General features: G+C 49.7%; 1 pseudogene; it reads right to left on the bottom strand.

The window, feature by feature from the left end:
* Positions 1 to 23,173, bottom strand: part of LOC138511116 (zinc finger protein 585A-like) — a 501,977-nt pseudogene that overhangs the window by 74,858 nt on the left and 403,946 nt on the right.

Genomic DNA, 23,173 nt, shown 5'->3' with positions numbered 1-23,173 from the left:
GTTTAGCACACCCTTTTTGTGTATTGGAATGATTATAGCGGTCAACCAAGATTCCGGAATCTTACCAGTTATATAAATCAGCTGGTAGCGGGGAAGAAAGTAACTAGCCCAAAAGTGAGGGTCGTCTTTTAGAACACATGGAGGAAGCCCATCAGGGCCGGCTGCTTTGGAGAACTTCAATTGGGAAATAGCCCATATGATATCTTTTAAGGCCCAAGGACAGACTCGCGGCATAGGCAAACACAAGTCTTTACTCTCAATTATGGCATAAGTAGTAGGCAAGGCATATTTTTGAGAGAAATGCTTCTCCCATTCAGTGCCCGAGATGATCGCCACAGTTCGAGTATCCACCTTACCTAAGGGATTTCTTAAAATTGCCCATATCTCTCGAGTTTTTTTTTTGCAGAGCAAGGTAATCATGTCTTGATGCGCGAGAGTAAAGGCAGCCTGGAGTAGAGATTTGATCTGGTGCTTAAAGCACCCAATAATATGGTTTTTTTCACGGTGGTAGGTGAGAGGGCTAAGGGCCTTTTTTCTTAAAGCAGCCAGTACCCGTTTTTTTTGTTTTTTTAATATTGTTATCTGATGCAAGTTTGTGTTGGCATCCAAAGGGGTGCCTTTACCCGAAGCGTCATTCGCTAAAGATAGTAGGTGATGCTGAATCATGTTGATGTTTCTTTCATTGATTTTTTTAATATGCCCCGGCGACATAAGGTCGACATGGATTGGTATGAGATCTCTGTTCACCAAGAACACTAGTTTCCTGCACACGGACGGCTTCCAATTGACAGAGATGGTATTTCTGTCGGGAACCGCCAAAGAAACGGGAGGTGAAGATCTAAAGACCTCACATCCCATATGGAGTGTAGAGCACAGCATGTGGTGGTCGCTCAGGCCCAAGTCTAGAATTGATATTGGTTCAAGCAGCCCGGAACACACTTTGGATGCAAGGACGTAGTCAATAAGGGATGAAAGCTTGCCCCGTGACCATGAGATATGTGGGATGTTAGGTGCGAATTGAATTGGGTAAATACCCCATTTTTCAAAGAAACTTAGCAAGTGATACCCTCGATGGGCGGCTTGTTGGGCATGAGGAGAAAAGGAAATGGAAGAGCCCAGTGAGTGAGAGAACTGGAGGTATGAATTTAGATCACCTCCAATCACAATTTCATGGTAGGGACACGAAACTAAAGCATGCCCCAACATCCTGTCAAGATCCTCCACGAGCAGGGAAAATGAGACAGACTTGGGATTCCAATACAGCGACATTAAAAGCAATGGGACGGCCTCGGCGGGTTCAAACAACAACTCCACTAGGACACAGGATTTTGAGGTGTCAAGAATAGAGGCCACTGCTTTTAGACCATTCTTAATAAGGACAGCAATACCGCCCGAAGGACGGCCTGTAAGAATACGACTAGCTGGAAGCGAAAAACTGGAATACCCATCGAGAGTAAGTTCAGATAGGCTCATCGTTTCCTGCAAAAATAAAATGTCGGGTTTCTGATCAAGGGCAGACTGCTTGTGCCATGTAACCAAATTGCCCAGGCCACAACAGTTCCAGGATGCAATAGACAGGCTGGCCAGTTATGAGCTTGGAATGGGCCCTTTGATGGCTGCAGCTGTTTTTATCAAGGGTTCCAGCCAAGCTAGGCCACTCAATGCTTGGGTTAGCGATGCTAGTTGGAGTGCTAATTGCGTAACCTGAGAATCAGAAGAATCTGTACCCAGCCCCACTGGACATACTGGCAAGGTGGGGGCTACCCAGTCAAGGTAAGCCCATGCACTATCCATATCCGGAAATAGGCATGGAGTAAGGCCGATGGAATGGAAGTCCTCAGCAAAGTCCAACCGCATTTTGGTAATAATCTGTGATTGGACTCTGCACAGGGCTCTGTGATTATTATGAGTTGCCAATTTGACCCAATCAAGATCTTTAGATGAAAGGTTCCTAAGGGCTGGAATTTGGAAGAAGGAGTTCATCAAAAATGACCTGTTTATACGGGCAGGGCCGTTTGTCTCTGGATTACTCGCCCAACCAAGGATTAATTTCATATCCTTTGGTGTGTGCGAGAAAGACAAGACGTCAGGAATAGAGATCCCTACTCCTATGGGCGGGAGATGCGAGGCCTCCACGTTAGGAGGCCATCCTGAAGATGCCAAGACCCCAGGTACTTCTAAGGGGGGAGGAGGACAACCAAGATCAACTCTTTCAGCACCTAGAGGGGCTAACGGAATGGTAACTACATCCGTCCCAACCAAGACGGGTTTCGCCTGGGGGGGAACACTGCTAGAAATCAGAGCAGGTGTACCTAAAGCCTCGGCTGGCATCGTCGTGCTTGCCTTTCTAGGTTTGATGATGGGAAAAAAAGAGGGAAGCTGTGATTGGAGCTTAGCCGTGGAAGTCCCTTGAGAGCCACGGGAGGCGATCTGTGTGTTCCCAGGTTGCAAGACTGCAACCTGAAGGTGTTTCCTACTTTCTTCGTCAAGATCACAGAGGGATAGGCCAAGGTCATCATGGGTGGTCCCCGTACTCAAGGATACAATAGGTTCGGGGATCGTCAAAGCACAGGCCGGGGGTGGTGTGTAAATACTGGCTTTCTTACGGCCAGCCTTGGTAGCCTTTAGACGTTTTTGGGCTCTTAGGAAGGACTTTCTCGCTTTACGCGAGACAAAGTGTCTTCCTTCATGCACCACGGGTCCTTCCTCCAAGTCCGAGCATAAATCCACTGCCAACAATGCAGGAGAAGGCAAAGCCTCAATGAAGTCAGTCAGGGCGGAGGGGCTATCCGAGGGAGCAGCAAGATCTTGAGTAACATTGGATTCCTCTCTAGGGGGGTCTGCTGGATCCAAAGTCTGTTGGGATGCAACTAACTTGTAGAGAAGCTGTTCAACCTGTAATATGCGTTCGTGCTGGAGTTTGAGAACCTCCACCAAGTCAATAGCCTCCAAGTTAGTATGAGCCTTCATCACTGGGTTGGCCCCTGACACTACCTGAGAGTAAAGAATCTGAGGGACAACTTGCGAACGCATTTCCGGCTCAGTCTGGGAGCCCCGAGTGTGGGTCATAGTAGAAGGTAGGAGCTGGGGTGCTCTATGTGAGACGCTTTCCAACAATTTTTCAAAATGAGCCAGATAGAAGGATCTAGAATGCTCTTCTGCTAGAATAAAACCCTCCAATCTGGCCATCTTGTCTTTCATAAGAGAAAATGAGGATTGCATCTCCCTTAAGGAACAGTGTGTCAGCTCATGTCCCTTATCCAATAAGTTGAGAATGCGTGAGATAACTGGAAAGTTAAAGGGTTCGTTTAACTGCGAGAGAGAGCAGTATTCCTCTGGGGTAGAGGCCGATCTAACTTCTCCCTTTGGAACAGTAGCATCTGCCTCTTGGTTTGCCAGGGAGAAGGGAATCGCGCCTCCTACAGACGAAGGCCCTGCCACCGTCACTTTGTCAAGAGGTATGGTGTCATATGAGGTGGCAAAACCCCCTTCCAATGCCCCATGATGGGAAGTCGACGGCGCCGTCCCGTGGTCACCTTTTGTTTCCCTATTATTTTCAGGGGGAATATGAAAGTGAACTTGTTCACGAAAGGGAAAAGCAGACGACGCCGGAGACGAAGGGCCCAAGGAGAGCCGCACTCTTTTACTTAGTTCGCTGACAATGGTGGGTGCCAAGATAGAAGTGTCAGTGAGACAAGGAAGGCCTCGAAGGCCTTGTGTTGGAGAACATCCTGCATCATGGCCATGATTAAACACCTCACCCTCGTCACCAGCATAGTTATTTGCGTCCTGGACTGAAAAGGTTGACACAGCCAAAGCCGGAAACGGACCATGCAGTGAAGGGGAGCTGGCCAAAGATGGTACGGCTGATAAAGCAGTCTCATTGTGACCCACCTGACCCAGTCCCACCCTTCTCACTCTAGGGGGGCTAGACATGGGTAGAAGAGGGACAGTGGGTACCGAATTTTGAGGGACAACGGGGATTAACGAGTTAGTAATAGTCCCTAGGGCATGGTCTTGCGCGGGAGAACCGATTTTACATCCACTTCTTAAAATCGGACTCATGCTAAGGAGCGGAACGCACCCCAAAGTCAGGCCGTAGTATCCACCCCTTTTTATCCAAGGCAAAGGATAAGGCCAAGTGACAATGTGCTTAGGGCTATGTTGGCACAAGACCACACTACGAGGCAAAGCCTCTATAGGTTGGCAATGAGAGTTACCAAAAAATGAACGTGGCCTCTAACACATTGAAATAGCATGTAAAATAATGACAAAGGAGTTGCACCTTTGTTTGAATTGTGGGCACGATGTTTGTGGACTCCCCACACAAAACACCACACAGAGTACCGCCCCAATCAATGGGACCCCCCAAATCTTGGGGTGTTAGCCCACGATACTCAAAAATTAGACAGAGATATCAAAATAAGATACACTAAACTGCGAGCAAAGAATGACAAACCACTCGTACCTCTAACTAAGACAGGACACAGCCGGAAGCCTGTGAACCTCCTCCGTGCTCCCGCGAACCGCGAACAGCCAACAGTACTTAGAATGTACTTGGCAGGTGCGCGGCGCGGGTGCGCGAGGAGGCTGAGATTAACAAGGCTTCCTGGGCGTCACTCGACACAGGGAGGCGGGGCCTAAGGGGAGGAAACACAGAGAGAGCACATTAGCCACCCCTCCAGGCACACAGTTGAAACAACAAAGGGACACAAAGTAATATAACAAGGAGGTGCCCTTTCCCAGCGATCAAGTCAGGGGAAGGTGGAAGGAGAAGGCAGTTCAATGGGCAATTCAATGGGCAGGGACAAGTCGGAGCATAATAAGCAGTCACCTCCTTTCCACGAGCCGAGGCCAGGCAAACTGTGTGTAACACAGAAAGACGTCCTCCCGGCGTGCAAGCCACTCCGAGCCGTGGACACGGCGTCCAAAGACAGGTGGTGGTACAGCGCAGAGCAAAGGCGGCGCTGCAAAACAAATCCAGGGAACAGCGCAGACCAGTCCACGTCCACAGCCAACAGTACTTAGAATGTACTTGGCAGGTGCGCGGCGCGGGTGCGCGAGGAGGCTGAGATTAACAAGGCTTCCTGGGCGTCACTCGACACAGGGAGGCGGGGCCTCCTTTCCACGAGCCGAGGCCAGGCAAACTGTGTGTAACACAGAAAGACGTCCTCCCGGCGTGCAAGCCACTCCGAGCCGTGGACACGGCGTCCAAAGACAGGTGGTGGTACAGCGCAGAGCAAAGGCGGCGCTGCAAAACAAATCCAGGGAACAGCGCAGACCAGTCCACAGCCAACAGTACTTAGAATGTACTTGGCAGGTGCGCGGCGCGGGTGAGATTAACAAGGCTTCCTGGGCGTCACTCGACACAGGGAGGCGGGGCCTCCTTTCCACGAGCCGAGGCCAGGCAAACTGTGTGTAACACAGAAAGACGTCCTCCCGGCGTGCAAGCCACTCCGAGCCGTGGACACGGCGTCCAAAGACAGGTGGTGGTACAGCGCAGAGCAAAGGCGGCGCTGCAAAACAAATCCAGGGAACAGCGCAGACCAGTCCACGTCCACAGCCAACAGTACTTAGAATGTACTTGGCAGCCCTGTAAACTGGTCCAGGGTTAGCGCAGCCCTTTGCGCTGGATTGGGGATTTTGATGGCTTTTCCTTGCGCTAGGGGCGTTCTTGGGGGCATAACTGGCGCTGCTGCAGGGTCGCTGCGCCACTCTGCGCCACGGCTGGCTTTGGAGGCTAAAATCCATGAATACGCTGTGCGCGGAAATCGATTTTAGAGCACGCGGCTGGCGCAGACATTCGCACGTGCCACTTTTGTGCGAAATTCTATGAATTACCCTGTAAATAAGTATTGTGATCAAAGTAACAGATTTGATCCTTTGGAGTGTGTTTATTAGCATAAATCTATAAAGTATTGAAAAACAATCTAATGTAAAATAAAACATTTTCAAGAAACGTATTACTGAGTTTGGGAAATGCTATTGTGGAGTATTTTTTAATGCGTACACTTAATGGATCTCTAAACATGTTTTTATTCAACTAGAAAATGGACTGAGCACTCAAGCCCAAAGCCCAAAAATGCTGGTTTGTGGTTTGCACCAGGTAGACTAAGATATTAGTAACTGGCACTGAGGGGGTGGATTTGCACCCAACCAAAGAGTTCAGTGGGTAAGGCTGTAGGGGAGAGCAATGAATGGGTCGATCTGTGTTTTGGACCCTCCTAGATTTCTGAAGGAAAACAGAACTTTCTAGAACAAATCTGGGCTACATTGAAGAAAGGGATTTTTGTGAAGATTTAATGAATGATGCTCCATGATGGAATTCCTACTCCTCACTGTGTGAAACCAGAAGGTGTCTCACCCGTTAGTCTCCAGGGATCTCTCATCCAGGTGGCCGCAACACAACCATCACTTTTGGATCCAGTTCCTGGTGGTGGACCAGTGCAGGAGGATCACCTGGTTGAGGGGTATTCGGGGAGTGGAATGGTCCTGACCTAGTATTATAGCATCAAATGTCTGTCTCATCCCCCTTCCCCTACTTGTCCCCCTCCCAGCACTATCTAAATGTTGTCAGGCCTAGTATGATAGTCACTTGTTTTGTTCCTCTCCTTCTCCCTCTATTCCACTTCCACCCCGATTGTTAAATTCCGGCACTACCTCAATTGTTGTCAGGCATAGTAATGTAGCCGCTTGTCTGTCTCATTCTCTTTCCCACCCTTCTCCCCTCCCTATCATTGTCAATAGCTCTTACTCTATCACTAATGTCTCCTCACCTGTTTGATAGCAGCTTGTTTGCCTCCTGCCCCCTCTCCCTCTTTGTTTTCTCCTCCCTCTCCCCCTCCAGCACTATGTGAAATTTTGTCAGGCCTAGTATGATAGTCGCTTGTTTTGTTCCTCTCCTTCTCCCTCTACTCCACCCCATCTCCCCCACCACCTATTGTTAAATTCCGGCACTACCTCAATTGTTGTCAGGCATAGTAATGTAGCCGCTTGTCTGTCTCATTCTCCTTCCCGCCCCCTCCCCTCCTTAGCATTGTCAATAGCTCTTGCACTATTTGAAATGTTGCATGATTGATTACGATAGTCATTTTCACATTCTAAATGTATCAAGGACTTGTAAGAATACCACTGTATTCTCCCTTGTTCCCTGCCTTGAAGCGCTTTGAAACACATTGGGGCTCAATACGAGTCCGGCGGTAGGCGTGTCGGTAAAACCGGCAGGATGCAGCCAGACCCGTAGTGAATTACTGGCACCGGACTTGTCGGAATTACTGGGGCATAACAGCCTCAGTGGCCCGGTAAATCCGCCGCCGGCAATTCTCTAAATCCCGATTCCCGTGGAGTCCCATAGACCTCCACGGGAATGGGGACCGCGGAAACACCGGTACCATGTAGTAATGGTGCCAGTTTTTCCGTGGATCTCTGCGGGCGGGAGCCGTTTGCCCACCAGTTCAGACCTGGCACCTGCCGGCAGAACTCATAATTTGCTGGTCCGGAAAAGCCACCTCAGACACAAAAAACAACATGTGCATAGAGGCATACATATATCACTGTGGTAATTTACCTTTTGCAGTCTGTGATCCTTGATTTTTGCTGAACACGAGGACACACCAATAAAGCAGTCAGGTCTGGGGAAAGCAAACATTATCACATGTTTAATTAATCTATAACAAGAATGATCTAAATTAAATACTCCAAGAATTTACATGACATCCAGTGAAAATATATTATCCACACATTCAGGCCTCGGGGGAACACCCCTCACCACACCATACCCTCTTCCTCTGCCACCCCTTCGACTTACCCATACAGCCCTCTTCCACCCTCACACCCACCAGATCCCCTCCCACATCAGCCTTTGCATCCGTAAGTACCAACCCGGATGTCCCTCGCCAACACACAGCACAGGCACCCAAGAATCACCTGAAACACAGAGTCCACAATACCCGGAGCATCTCATCTCTGCACACCTCTCCCTATCTCCCCCCTAGATCCATGCCTAGGTCATGCCCACATCTCTCCCGACACAGTGAAATCTCTCTTCAACAAATCCTTCAACAACCCTGGCATTAACCCCGCTGAGCCCCCTCCACACTTCCCTGGAATTCAGCAACTTAGAGCCACACCTCACACTCTTCCACCTCCAACACCCTCTCTCAGCAACCGCAGTCCCTCGCCAGCACCCTTAATCTCCTCTGACCCCTCACCTTCAGCTCCTTAAAGCACTCTCCCTCCTCTCCCTTCCACCACTCCAGACAGCCCCCCCAAGGACCCGCACATGACAAAAACTCATTCCACAGACCCAAAGAATGATCAAAGACTCCCCCCTACCATAACAGCAGAGACAATCTGCCTCCCCAGAACAAATACTCCCCTTCTCAGCCCCCTAGCCATCATCATCTTTCCACCCACCCTACCTTTGCCCTTCTTAGCACCACCTTCCCTACCCTCCTCACTATGCACACCACACCCTCTGCGAGTCTTCCACTAGGGCAACCCCTCCCCTACCATCCCCAACCACCCTTACCAGCCCTCCTCCGATCACCAAAAACCGACACAACATATGCAACTGCATCTCTTCAGAAAGCCTGGACATACTTTTCATCAAAGAAACCCGGTTCTCCGATGAAGTCCGACCCATCGCACATTCAAAAAGGGCAAAAAGAGTACAATTCTACTAACAACAGATGTCAGTTTGGGGAAACTTGTAACCCACATTGGTGCCAGCCAAAAGACTTTGCAGAAGAGAAAGGTACAGTTTTCCTCACACAAAATGTCAGTTTGGGGAAACCTGGAACCCATATTGTCATAAGCAAAGAATTGGCAAATATTGTGTAATTCTCCTTATATGGGATGTCGATGTGGAGAAACCTGGAACAAATATTGCCACAAGCAGAGAGAGAGAGAAATTTGTAGCTGTGCAAAGTAGAAATCATTCCTGGCAGGTGAGTACACCAGGAAATAAACAGTGTGGAAAGAAAACATTTACTTTATCACCCTGATGAACTAATGTACAAAAAGGAGACATTTGTTTTGCCATTCTGAGAAAAGCATTCTATTAAAGAAACACTTACTTTGACCACCTAAGAAAAATCTTCTATCAAAAAGACCACTTGTATTAACATCTTGCAAAAGCATTCTATAGGAAAGACTGTTACACCCTCTTAAGTAATCCTTTTGACATCTTGTGAAGAATATTTCATAAGAGAACCAGTTGCTTTGGTTTGGAACAAGTGCTTTATGAAAGAGACATTGGGCCTCATAACAACCCAGGCGGTAGAGGGTTAGCGGCGCCAGTAGTGCTTCCGGCGCTGTTAACCCTCTACCGCCTCATTATGAGGTCTGCTCGCGGGTCCCGCTAAGGACATCAGGTAAAACCAGGCATGCTAATCGGGACCCGCTAGCAGACCAGGATGCTAATATCGGGCCCGTCATTAACAGGCCCGTTGTTAGCATCCTCCCCATTCCCATTGAGCCCTATGGGGGCTCAAATGGGAATGGGGATGTACCGGGTCCCGGGAAAGGGAATTACCAGGCCCTTCAAGGTCGGAATGGCCCGGCAATTCCCTATTCCTGGAACCCGGACCCGGACCCGGTACCCGGTATGGGGGTAGCCATGCCGATAAAAGCGGCATGGCATCCTCCATACTCGTAATGAGGCCCATTGATTTGTTGGAGTCATACCTGTGAACTTTTGCACATTTTTGTTGAACTAGAAATAGACACATTTAGCTTAAACACTGTGGTTGTGTGTGTTAGTGTGAGGGACTGAAATATTTGGATACAAGGTTAATTTTCTTTAGATTTAGTTGGATAGGCACAAACTTTCTTATTAGGGTAGGGACGGATCGGCATTTATCCTGTCCCCTTTTATTTTTAATAAATATGACAAATGTTGAGAACATTCCAATGTTGTGTCCGCCTCACATTTCTACCCCCTCACAGTACACACTCATCACTCACAAGAGCACTAGCAGAGCATGTGGGATCGCCATCCTCCATAAATCACACCTCTCCATCTGGCACTCGAGGAACAATACTGCAACGCATACTGCGAATCCCTCCTAGTGACATTTCTCCTCAATCCCTCTCATACCCACAGCTTCTTACTTGTCTACAGAACTCCCGGCTACAACATACACTTGGCTAATGCCCTAATGCCCTAAGCGACTAGCAGCCATCCTGTTCTCCCATCCCTCCCTCACCCTGCTAGGGGACCTAAACATATGGTCCGATGCCCCAGACAACCCCATGACAAGACCACTCCTGGACAACCTTGAAGCCCTCAACATGACTTAACAGGTCCTAGATGCATTTGTGAGCTCCACTTAGCTTATCTCCACGCTCCGCTATGACTGCTCAAATGGACGGACCATGCAGCCATTCCATTCTCGCTTCCGACACCCACACCTCCTCCACTGCACGATCCACCCACTTTCTGCTGTGGAACAAGTTGATAGTAACCCAGGACTTGGCAGACTCCCTGCTCTCCTCCCTTCCTAATCTTTAAGTCGAGGGAGGTCTACCCTCTATCAGCCATTTTAACCTATGGCTCTCCAACGCCCTCCTACCTCTCACCCCTCAAGATCAACCTCCCACAGACAAGGCCCATCGCCTACATGGGTCACCCCTTTCTTCAAATCCCTCAAAACACTAAACCACACTCTAGAATGCAGATATCGGGCCGACCCGCCTCCCCATAACAGAGCAGCCTACGAACGCCAGTCCGATCCATGTCTGCAAAACAGAAATCCAGAAGGCCAAAAAATCCTTTCACGTGAACAGAATCTCCAACACCCATAACAGTAGCAAAGAACTCCACAAGATCATCTGAGAATACATACCTCCCCGGCAGTCCCCCACTCACATCTCCTAAGCACTCTGTGAAGCCCTCGTGGACCATTTCTATAGCACATCGATAGAAAGAAGCCGCACCATCAGCGCAAAACTAGCAGCACTGCCTGACCCCTCTACCACTCCCCCTAGCTTTCAAATCCCCAAGAGACCCATGCCCTCCTGCCCTCCTCAAAGAAATATTTACTTCAGCAGAAAAGATGGAAGGGAAGGAGCTGTGTATCCCACCCCTCCCCGCCCGCCCCTCCTCATATCACAGCAGAAAGGCTGGAGGGAAGGAGCCGTGCATCCCACCCCTCCCCTCCCCTCCTCTCCTCATATGCACAGCAGAAAGGCTGGAAGGGAAGGAGCCGTGAATCCCACCCCTCCTGCCCCTCCCCCCCTCCTCATATCACAGCAGAAAGGCTGGAAGGGAAGGAGCTGTGCATCCCACCCCTCCCGCCCCTCCTCATATCACAGCAGAAAGGCTGGAAGGGAAGGAGCCGTGCATCCCACCCCTCCCCTCCCTCCTCATATCACAGCAGAAAGGCTGGAAGGGAAGGGGCTGTGCACCCTACCCCTCCCCTCCCACCCCTCCTCATATCACAGCAGAAAGGCTGGAGGGAAGGTGCCGTGCATCCCACTCACACCCCTCCTCATATTACAGCAGAAAGGCTGGAAGGGAAGGAGCCGTGCCTCCCACCCCTCCCCTCCCACCCATCCTCATATCACAGCAGAAAGGCTGGAAGGGAAGGAGCCGTGAATCCCACCCCTCCTGCCCCTCCCCCCCTCCTCATATCACAGCAGAAAGGCTGGAAGGGAAGGGGCTGTGCACCCCTCCCCTCCCACCCATCCTCATATCACAGCAGAAAGGCTGGAAGGGAAGGGGCTGTGCATCCCACCCCTCCCCCCTCCTCATATCACAGCAGAAAGCCTGGAAGGGAAGGGGCTGTGCATCCCACCCCTCCCCCCTCCTCATATCACAGCAGAAAGCCTGGAAGGGAAGGGGCTGTGCATCCCACCCCTCCCCCCTCCTCATATCACAGCAGAAAGCCTGGAAGGGAAGGGGCTGTGCATCCCACCCCTCCCCCCTCCTCATATCACAGCAGAAAGCCTGGAAGGGAAGGGGCTGTGCATCCCACCCCTCCCCCCTCCTCATATCACAGCAGAAAGCCTGGAAGGGAAGGGGCTGTGCATCCCACCCCTCCCCCCTCCTGATATATCACAGATTCTGGTCCTGGAAGATGGTGGCCTCGCCTCTGCCCCTCACCTGCAGTAACTGAGGCCCTCATCACTGCTCCATCGCTTGCGCTGCAGGAGGCTTGGGAGGGGGGACAGAGAGACCCAACCCGCCTGCCACGGCTCCCAGAAGCTCGGGAGCAAACACCAGGGCAGCAAAGATGGGAACAGACATGCGCGGTGCTCACCACTGCGTGGGGGCTTGGCCAGGCTCCTTTCTGCGCATGCTCTCTGTGTGTTTTCCCAATAGGCGCATGCGCAGTGCTAAAACGGCTCATCTGGCATTCGGTCAAAGTGAATATTGTAGTAGAGCGGTAATTGCATCAAGAAAGCATGCGCACAAAGACAATCCTGGTTCCCGCCCCTAGGGGGCGCATCACTAGCGCATGCGCACAAGGGGATAAACCGAGCATGCCTAGAGATCGGAACCGAAATCAACGCATACGCACTAAGGTGATCCCGAAGCGAGAAAGAGCCAGGATCAGGTACTAATCGTCAGAGCATGCGCACAAGTGGGAAACCAAAGCGAGCAAATGTCGAGAACCCCCATTATTAGCGCATGCGCACAAAGGTGATCCGGAAGCGAGAAAGAGCCAAGCTAAGTAACGGATCAACAGAGCATGCGCAATAAGGGGATCACGGACACGCCCGTTGGGCTCAGATTGCCATGCGCACAAGGGGGAATGGCAAAGCGAGCATGCGCACAGATGAGAAACGTCCCGAACGCATGCGCCTAAAGGGGATCTGAAGCGAGCATTCGCTTTGCTAAAATACTTATCCAAAGAGCATGCGCACAAAGGAGATACCGGAATCCGCCTGCTCAACGATGCTCTACTTCCAGGGTAGACTCAGAAAAGTGCCCAGGAGGGGCAGCAAAGAGCAGAGGTACCTTTCTGCTCTCCCTTTACGCTCCTGAAGTATTGCAGCATTTCCTATGTATTCGGACTTGATTCCACCGCCTTACTGACCTTCACCGTACTACCTGCAATAAGGCATCCACGAAGACAGCGTAACAGGGTGTTGTAAACTGCTTATAATGAAGACAGGAGTCGCGGGGCTTGTCACGCTGTGTTTATTCTCTTATAGGTTTCATGCACAGTGCACGCCAAGTGCGTGCCTCAATAACAAATGCCAACGGGCCTAACATGGCTTGGAGACTGCAGCCGTAATGTCCGTGTCCATGAGTGTGGGCCGCGGGCCCCGTTCTCGGAGGAGCCGGCAGGACGCACCTTATCGCGTCCTTGGCTCTTCCCGTAATGCGCGCGGAGCGTGCGGGGGCGGAGCTATAGTTCGCGGCGAGATCTCGCGAGAGTGAGGGCTCTCGCGATATCTCTACACATCTCCCTTTTTCAATGCACAGCAAAATCACTGTAAAACATAGTCATTGTATCTCACCGGTCTTCTGTGTTCTCTTCTGGGCCGATCATCAGTTCCGGCGCAATCTTCCTGTTGCTCCTGTTCGGGATCTGCACTCAGTGCTTCCGGTTCGACCTCGGTTTCCACCCTCTCTCTGTCGTCTCCTTCTGGTTCTCGTTCTTCGCCTGTTCCGTAGTCTCTTTCGGTTTCCGTTCGTGATCTCTCCGGAGTCCTCGCTCTTCCTCGAGTCTTCTGGTATAGTTCCACTCTTTCGAGGTTCCACGCTCGCCCGTCTTCCGTGCGAACATGATTTGCTCCTTTGTGAATCACTTTGATGGGTCGGCTAAACCGAGACCCCGTGACCTGATCTTTCTTCTGTAGTCTGATTTTAACCAAGTCTCCTTTTCCTATGTCGGACGCTTGCTTGGTTCTTCTTCCCCGATCACTCCATGATTTCATGCGTGTCTTGCTACTTTCGATTCTCCAGACTACTTCTGCCATGTCCACCGCTTCGTCTTCTCGTATTTTCGACAACCATGGTGGAATCGGCGTGGATGCCGCACTCCTCCCTCTCAACATTTTGAACGGGGATATTTGCGTGATCCCATTTGGAGTGAGTCTGTGGGCCGCTATGGCCTCCTTGGTGGTTTTGAACGGGTCCATACCCGAAGCCGTTGCCAATTGGATGGCGCCCTTTATGAACCTATTGGCCCTCTCTACAAGCCCGTTGGCCTGGGGGTGATATAGGGCCGCTTTCTTTTGTTTAATGTGATTTCTTTTTAAGAATTCTTCCATGTCCTTAGAGACCAGTTGCACCCCGTTGTCTGTAACCACTTCCTTGGGGAGGCCTTCCCTCTGAAAAATTTCTGTAAGTACTTCTATAACTGTTGCTGTAGTTATGTTTGGGACAAACTCGCCTCCACCCACTTTGATAGGTAGTCAACCAGTACTATGCCGTACCAATGTTCAGGTGCCATTGCTTCCAAAGGCCCTATGAAGTCGATGCCAACCTTTGACCACACAGCTTCTGGTATTTCCGTGGGTATTAGGGGTGCTTGGCGGACCTTAAGTCTCTTGTCGCTATTGAGGCATTCATGGCAACGTTCTATCATGGATCGGATTTCCTGGTCCATGGATGGCCACCAGTAGGCCTCTCTCACTCTGCGACGGGTCATCGTGTTTCCCAAGTGGCCCGCGTGGGCTCTACATAGAATGGTACTTCTCATTCCTGTGGGGGGAATAATCTGATCGGTTTTCATAATTATCCCCTCCGTTTCAGATAGCTCGTCTGACACCTTCCAATAGGGTCTCATGCCCTCGGGCAGCGTTTTTTCACTTGGCCAACCTTCCTTGATCCATTTGCGAATCATGGCCATGGTGGGGTCTTTCCCATCTTCCTCTTCCCAGTGTCTCTCACTGAGTTCTAGGTAATCTGGTGCTCTCAAATCCGTGATGGATGCAACTATGCATTCTCCATGAAGGAACGTGGCGGCTTTATCCTTACCCTCCGGCAGTCTCGACATGCAGTCAGCTTGCGAATTTTTCCAGCCTGAGATGTGCTGGACCTCAAACGTGTACTCTTGCAGTTTGGCTGCAATGCGTGCTAATCTGGGTGTGGATACTTTAGTGCCTCTCGGGCTGAGCATATGGATGAGGGGCTTATGATCAGTCACTAGCTTGAATTTTGTGCCCCATACGTATGTCCTGAAATGTTCCACTGCCCATGCGCAGGCCAACATTTCTTTTTCTATGGTGGAATAGTTCTGTTCCGCCTCCGATAATTCCTTCGAAGCAAAGGCCACAACATGTTCCGTGTCACCTTTCTTTTGTGTTAGCACTGCTCCTAGTCCATATGCACTGGCGTCTGTAGTGACGACTGTTTCCCACACCGGAGTAAATGGTTGAAGGCATGGTGCATCTATGATATGTTGCTTTATATTCTCCATCGCCGTCATTTGGGGTTCTTGCCATATAAATTCCGAGCCCTTTTTGAGTACGTCGCGGAGGGGTGCCGTGGTCTCGGAAAACTTCGGTATGAACTTCGCATAGTACTCAGCCAGTCCAAGAAATGACCTCACTTCCTCTTTGCTGGTGGGTTCCGGTGCTTTAATGATTGCTTGCATGAGATTCTGTTTGGGACTGATTCCTTTTTCTGAAATCTTATACCCTAAGTATTCAACTTCTTATACCCCGAACAAACATTTTTCATGACGTAATCGCACACCTGCTTCTTGTAGCTTGCTTAGGACAATTTTCAACGTGGCATCGTGCGTTTGCTCATCCTCCGCATACACGAGGATGTCATCCTGGAAGTACACCACATTTTTAACTTTCCGTAGCAAGACATCCATCATGCGTTGGAAGGCCGATGCTGCTGATGACAACCCGAATGGCATTTTGGTGAATTGGTATGTGCCAAATGGAGTGATGAATGCCGTGAGGGGTTTCCACTCTTCATGTAGCTGTATTTGGTGGTATGCATTCCTCATGTCCAGTTTCGAAAATATTTTGGCTTCTTTCATTAACAGAATGAGTTTGTTTATGCTTGGAAGGGGGTAATTATCTGTGATGACTTCCAAGTTTAAACTGCGCAGGTCTATGCACACTCTGAGTTCCTGTGATTGGGGTTTCTTTATAAGCACGACGGGGCTCAGCCATTCGGATGCTTCGATTTCTTCGATGACCCCCTCCATTTTCATCTTTTCCAACTGACTTCTAAGGATGTCCCTTGCCGTGGCTGGTACTGGCCTCACGCGGTGCTTTACGGGGACTGCATTTCTTTTGAGCACTATTTTGTGCAGAAAACCCTTAATGTGCCCCGGCTCCTCCGAGAAAAGTGTTGGGTAGTCGCTTTTGACGACGGGTCCGCTCGTCACCCTAACCGACAGGACCTGATCTTCGGTGCTGGGATCCAGTCTGATTTTCAGCTTGTCTTGGTCATCCCAACCTAGTACTGCTGGACCTTCCTGACTGAAGTAGACTCTGGTTGTGGTTTCCCTTCCTTTGAATTCTACTTTGCCCTTGATGTATCCTAACAGTTTGACTGACGCCCCTCCAAACACCGTGGGTTTATGCCTCGTCATTAACACTTGCACCTTTTCTTTTCCCACCATGTCTTTATAAGTCCGAAGGGGAATGATCGTTAGATCCGAACCTGAGTCTGCCATGACCCTTGTTTCCATGCCATCAATTTTGATCATGCAGTGAGGCTTCTCTCTCCTTACTCTTGTGCTGTTCACCATAATGACTGTGGGTCTTCCTTCATCTTCTGAGGAAGATTCTTTCTCCGTATTGCGATCTGCATTGAGACTGGAGACTTTCTTGTTTCTCCACCGACACACGATTGAGAAATGGCCAATACGTTTACATATGGAGCACTCCTTGTCTCTGGCTGGGCACTCCCTGTCGAACGCTAGGTGTTTCGTGCTGGTGCACCTGTGACACTTGAGGGGTTCTTTCCTGCTCCCTCTCCCTTCTCTCGTGTCGGTTGCCGGCCTTTCTTTTTTTGCATGGAAGCTCACTGTTTGTATTTCAGCGGAACTCTGGGCCCCTGTAAGCTCCTTTCGTCTTCCCGCCGTTTCTTCGACTGCTCTGGCGATCTCAATTGCTTTCTCCAACTGCAGTTCCTTTTCAACAATTAACTTATCTTGGACTTTCCGACTGTTAGTGTGAACGACCAACATATCACATATGAGGCTCTCTGCATTGTTGCCAAAACTACACAGCGCCGCTAGTTCCCTCAGTCTGGTGACGTAATCGTCAACTGGTTCAGACATTTCTTGCCTTCGAGTGTAAAACCGTATCCTGTGGAGCACTGTGTTCTCTTTACTGGCAAATCTTTTTATGATTCTCCTGACCGCCTCCTTGAAAACATCGTCATTGTCGCCAGCCACCGGTATCGGGGTGAGACTCTCGAATACTCTTTGTCCTTCTACTCCCAAGGCATTGAGTAGCATGGCCCTGCGCCTTGCCGCTGAGAACCCTGCTCCTCCTAGAGCCTCCACATATGTTGTGAATAGGGGTTGCCATTGTGGCCATGGGATGACAGGCCTACCTGGAGTTTGTAGAAAGGGTGGCGGTGGCGTTGCCCCTTGCATGATCCTCCGTGAGTTCTGGTGGTGATCCTCGTCGCCAATTTATGTTGTAAACTGCTTATAATGAAGACAGGAGTCGCGGGGCTTGTCACGCTGTGTTTATTCTCTTATAGGTTTCATGCACAGTGCACGCCAAGTGCGTGCCTCAATAACAAATGCCAACGGGCCTAACATGGCTTGGAGACTGCAGCCGTAATGTCTGTGTCCATGAGTGTGGGCCGCGGGCCCTGTTCTCGGAGGAGCCGGCAGGACGCACCTTATCGCGTCCTTGGCTCTTCCCGTAATGCGCGCGGAGGCGGAGCTATAGTTCGCGGCGAGATCTCGCGAGAGTGAGGGCTCTCGCGATATCTCTACACAGGGTTTGTTGCTGCCGTTCTCGGCTTTTTCCCTGTTAGGGGGGGCTGGCTCCTCCGGAAGCTCCTGCGGCCGAGTTCCTTGGCGGTCGCCGTGGCATCTGGGGGGGCTCGTCCCCATTTACACGAGAAGAAAGGAGAACGAAGAAGAAGGAAGAAGAAGGAAGAAGAAGGTTGAGCCTCCTGCCAGAGCCCCAGAAACTACAGGTGAGGGGAGTCAGTGGGAGGATTCCGCCGCCTGTGACACATCTGTGAAAGGTACAGTGAGCAAAAAGCGTGTGCTGCAAACTCTCATCTCAGAACAGGTTATCATGCCATGTTCAGAACAGGTTATCATGCCATGTTCAGAACAGGTTATCATGCCATGTTCAGAACAGGTTATCATGCCATGTTCTTTCTGGAGAGGAGCGCCTGCTACCTTTTTTGAAATATTTGCATGGAACTTGGGGTTGGTCACCCTGAGTTACCTGGGGGCAACCGGACGTGGACTCCCTGCTCACTGTGCTCACAGAGGCAAAGCTTCACCTCACTGATGAGGTCCAACAAGGCTGAAACACGTGTATGGGGCTGTTCAGAGAGGAATTGCCATAGCATTTCGGTGCTGGACTGCCCTTGTGGGTGGACAAAGACTGATATGCAAATGGATATTTCCCATCTGTGAAAGGTACAGTGAGCAAAAAGCGTGTGCTGCAAACTCTCACCTCAGAACAGGTTATCATGCCATGTTCTTTCTGGAGAGGAGCGCCTGCTACCTCTTTTGAAATGTTTACAAGGAACTTGGGGTTGGTCACCCTGAGTTACCTGGGGGCAACCAGACGTGGACTCCCTGCTCACTGAGCTCAGAGAGGCACAGCTTCACCTCACTGATGAGGCCCAACAAGGCTGAAACACGTGTATGGGGTTGCTGGTGGTACTCTTGTTCAGAGAGGAATTGCCATAGCATGTCGGTGCTGGACTGCCCATTTGGGCGGGACAAAGACTGATATGCAAATGGATATTTCCCATCTGTGAAAGGTACAGTGAGCAAAAAGCGTGTGCTGCAAACTCTCATCTCAGAACAGGTTATCATGCCATGTTCTTTATAGAGAGAGCGCCTGCTACCTTTTTTGACATGGGGGTAGATCAGTAATAAAGTCTAACGATAAGGTATGCCATGGTGTAGGCGGAATGTCTAAAGGTTGTAAAAGTCCAGCTGGTTTTTTCTTTTGACTTTTGTTTTGGGCGCAAATGCCACAAGACATCACAAATGATTTAATATCCTTTCGCCAGGTGGGCCACCAGAATTGTCTTTTAATTTTAGCTTCAGTTTTTGCAATACCTGGGTGCTCCTCCATTAGGGTATCATGATAACGGGAAATTACAAGCTCTTGTAGTTCCTTGTGTGGCAGAAATAGCCGCCCTTGGTAATAAGGCAGATCATTGGTGACAGAGTAGTCCCGGCCTTTCTTTACCCAGTCCTGCAGGGCTGTAGGATCAAAGAGTTGCTGGATCTTTACCTGAATGTCCTCTAGTGTCTGTAGAGTAGTCATGCCAAGAATTCTTTGTTCGGAAATTATAGGTACTGGTTCTGGGTTCACTTCTGCCTCAACCATCCCTATTCGGGATAAGGCGTCTGCTTTACCATTCTTACAACCTGGTCGATAGGTTATTACGAAATCAAACTCGGCAAAGAACAATGCCCATCGGAGTTGACGTGAAGATTGGGTCTTGGCTGTCTTTAAATACTGTAAGTTCCGGTGATCGGTGATCACAGTAATGGTATGCCTGGCACTGAGAAGATAGTGCCGCCAAGCCTTGAAGGCGGATTTAATGGCTAATAACTACTTGTCGGTAACCGCATAGTTTAACTCGGTTGCCGAGAACTTTCTGGACCAAAATGCTACTGGATGAAGCTGGCCAGTTTCAGGGTCCTTTTGAGACAGGACAGCTCCCATGGCTACACTGGATGCATCAGTTTCCACTATGTATTGAAGTTCAGGGCGCGGGTTCTTTAATACAGGTGCAGACATGAATTTCACTTTCAGCTCTTGGAAGGCATTTTCAGCTTCTTCAGTCCACATAAAGCGTTTACTTTTTCGCAAGAGTGCTGTGATGGGATGTACAACATGTGAAAAATCCGGGATGAATCTGCGGTAGAAATTGGCAAAGCCGAGCATGCTTTGTACTCCTTTAACTGAACTTGGTGATGGCCACTTAAGGATAGCGTTCACCTTTCGTGAGTCCATTCGGACTCCCTTTGGGGTCAGGATAAACCCAAGGAATTCAACTTCTGTGGCATGAAAAACGCATTTTTCCAGTTTTGCATATAGTTTGTGCTGGCGCAATTTCTCAAGGACTGCTCGGACGTGCTTCACATGGTCAGATTCTGAAGAGGAGTATACTAGAATATCATCGATATATACGACAACACAAACGTCAATGAGTTCACGGAGGACATCGTTCATGAAGTATTGAAAGGCTGCTGGTGCATTGCACAACCCGAAAGGCATCACCTGGTATTCGAATAACCCATACTTGGTGCGGAAAGTCTTCCATTAGTCGCCTTCTTTTACACGTACCAGATGGTATGCCCCCCGGAGATATAATTTAGTGTATATACAAGCATCCTTCACTTGGTCTAGTAGTTCAGGGATCAGAGGCAATGGGTATCGGTTCTTAACAGTTATCTGGTTCAATGCACGGTAGTCTTCCTTTTTGGGCACGAAGAACAAAGCTGAAGATGCAGGGGACTTGGATGGGCGAATAAAGCCATTGGCAAGGTACTGGTCTAAGTATTGTCGTAGGTGAAGGTTCTCAGGTTCCGTAAGGGCATAGATCATGCTACAAGGGGGTTGCGCACCGGGTATGAGATCGATTTGACAATCGTACGATCTGTGAGGAGGTAAGGTGTTTGCCTGTTCTTTTTAGAAGACATCCTGGAATTCTTGGTATTCTGGAGGTAGTTGCATGACTGCTGTGGTTACTGTGGCCAGGCCTGCGTTCTGACTTTTCTTTGGGTAACAGGTTTGTGCACAATCCGGGAAGGTTATTCTCTTCTCTCACCAATCAATACAAGGATTATGTGTTTCCAACCAAGGTATCCCCAGTATTATTTGGAACTGTGGGGCTTTGATTAGATCAAACACAATAGTCTCTTGATGCCCATCCTGACCCAATAGTGTCATCTCTGCGGTGGAATGAGTTACAGGCCCTGAGGCAATTTCAGTTCCATCGACTGTGGTGGTGACATCTGAGGTGGTTTTTCGGCAGAGAGGTAGATTCATCCTGGAAGCCAATTCATAGTCCACATAGTTTCCTATGGCCCCGCTATCAATGTATGCCCTTACTGCGTGCATACACGATGGCTGCCCTGGATCTACGAGGACCATTGGTATGATGAAATGCGAGGTCTGAGTATCCTTCTTCAAGCTCGGCAAGCGGACCTCTACCCTTGTCGGGCGTAGTCGTTTCCTGAGTCTGACTCCATATGGCTTTTATCAGCAGCTCCTACCACCTTCTTGGGTGGTTTTACAGGGCAATCCTGTAGAAAATGTCCAGAAGTTCCACAATATAGACACAAATGCATTTGCCGTCTCCTATCTCTTTCCTTCTGGGTTAAGTATCCTTTAACCCCTCCGATTTTCATGGGTTCTGAAGCATCTGCTCCTTTGGGGTTAGCGTGGGTTTTGACCAACACCCGATTCTCAAACTTGGCTCAATCAGCCTTTCTGTTCTGAAGTCTGTGATCTAACTGGACCACTAAGTCTATATATTCAGCACAGCCTTGAGGTGGGTTCACGACTTGAGCCAAGACATCCTTGAGTTCTCCTCGAAGCCCTCGATGAAATAACATGATTCGTTTTACCTCAGGCCATCCAGTTTCCACTTTCAACCTATTAAAGGTTGCGATGTAGGATAGAAGGTCCTGGTTACCCTGTCGTAGGGACAAAAGTTCGTTATCCAGGGCCTGTCCTTGGGAGGGCCGGGCAAATAGTCTTTCCATGCTCGTTTGAAAGCCCTGAAAATCCCAAAGAACTGGGTCATCCTGAGTAACTAGTGGAATTGACCAATCAGCTGCACTGCCGCTGAGATATGACAATACAAAGGCTACCTTGGCTTGATCGTTTGGGAAGGCTCCAGGTCTGCATAAAATGTGTAAGCGGCATTGGTTCATAAACACGGCGAACCTTTTGGGATCTCCGGCAAAGCATTCGGGTGGAACTAATGGAATATTTCCTGGTACGTTTATTTGCACAGGGTTACTCGATAACACAGGAGCTGGATTTCCCCCGGAACCAGATAGGGGTGCTTGTCCAGCCTGGCTTTGCAATAGTTGCCTAGCAAGGTCATCAGTTCGCTCCTTTGACAAAATCAGTTCTCTCCTAAGAGCATTGGTTTCTTGACGGGCGGAATGCACTTCAGCCCTCAGCTCCCCTAGTAATTGGGCCAATTGGTCAGTCTCTGAGGTATCCATAATGCCCGGGTGGGAATTTGTGGTTAGGCTTCGCGTTCTGTTACGCTCACCTGGCTCCCACAGAGGCGTCGATTGGAACTGGGCAGCTGCGGTCTCCACCAATGTGACGCGTAGGGCTGAGATGACGGACTGGACTGGCCCACCTAGCTTCGTTTGCTTGGCCCGTAGGAATATTCTTCTGCAAATGGAGAAAGGGAATTAACCACCTGTGGAGTTGAGCGTAAATCCCCCCACCCCCGCTTTTCTCCCCACAGATCACCTTTGATGTCCCCTCTTATAGTCTCACCTGATGGTTTGAAAAGATGAGCTCTCCATCCTGCATTGAGCGCAGGGGCGCGTCGATAACCAGTTGCTTCACTGGCTCGAAGGAATTGGTGAGTTCCACAGAACAATATTGACTCCGAGATTCCCGGCAAGACGCCGTAAATATAAAGTTCATAAGAGTTCAAATGCCTGACTTTCACTCTTGTTCGATTCCTTGCAGGTTGCAGCTTGACCCTAATGAAGAGTTCCTCGTGGCAACCGGTAGTATTCTGGTAAGGATTTGTATTTTCCAACAGTTCGTTAAAATAATGTCGATATGTAACCTATTGCTTTCTCCCTTATTCAGGCACTGAGAGAAAGTATGAAGTCTCGAGGAATAATACCTCTGGCGGTAAAATCAGGTAAGTCTATTGTGGTGAGGAGGGTTCCCCTTGTTAGTCCCTTTGTTTCACCTTGCTGTCCTTTTGTTTCCCCTTAGGGGCCGGGGTTCGGTGAAGATGCAGTGGAAGCTGCGCCGACCCGTGAAGAGGAATAGTACCCCCAGTCGTAAAATCAGGTAAGTCTATGGGGGGGTGACT

This window comes from Ambystoma mexicanum, chromosome 6p (assembly GCF_040938575.1).
Source record: "Ambystoma mexicanum isolate Mex_15411 chromosome 6p, UKY_AmexF1_1, whole genome shotgun sequence".
NCBI classification, from domain to species: Eukaryota; Metazoa; Chordata; class Amphibia; order Caudata; family Ambystomatidae; genus Ambystoma; species Ambystoma mexicanum.
The sequence above is the reverse complement of the archived record's forward strand: the minus strand, read 5'-3'. Positions and strand labels throughout refer to the sequence as shown.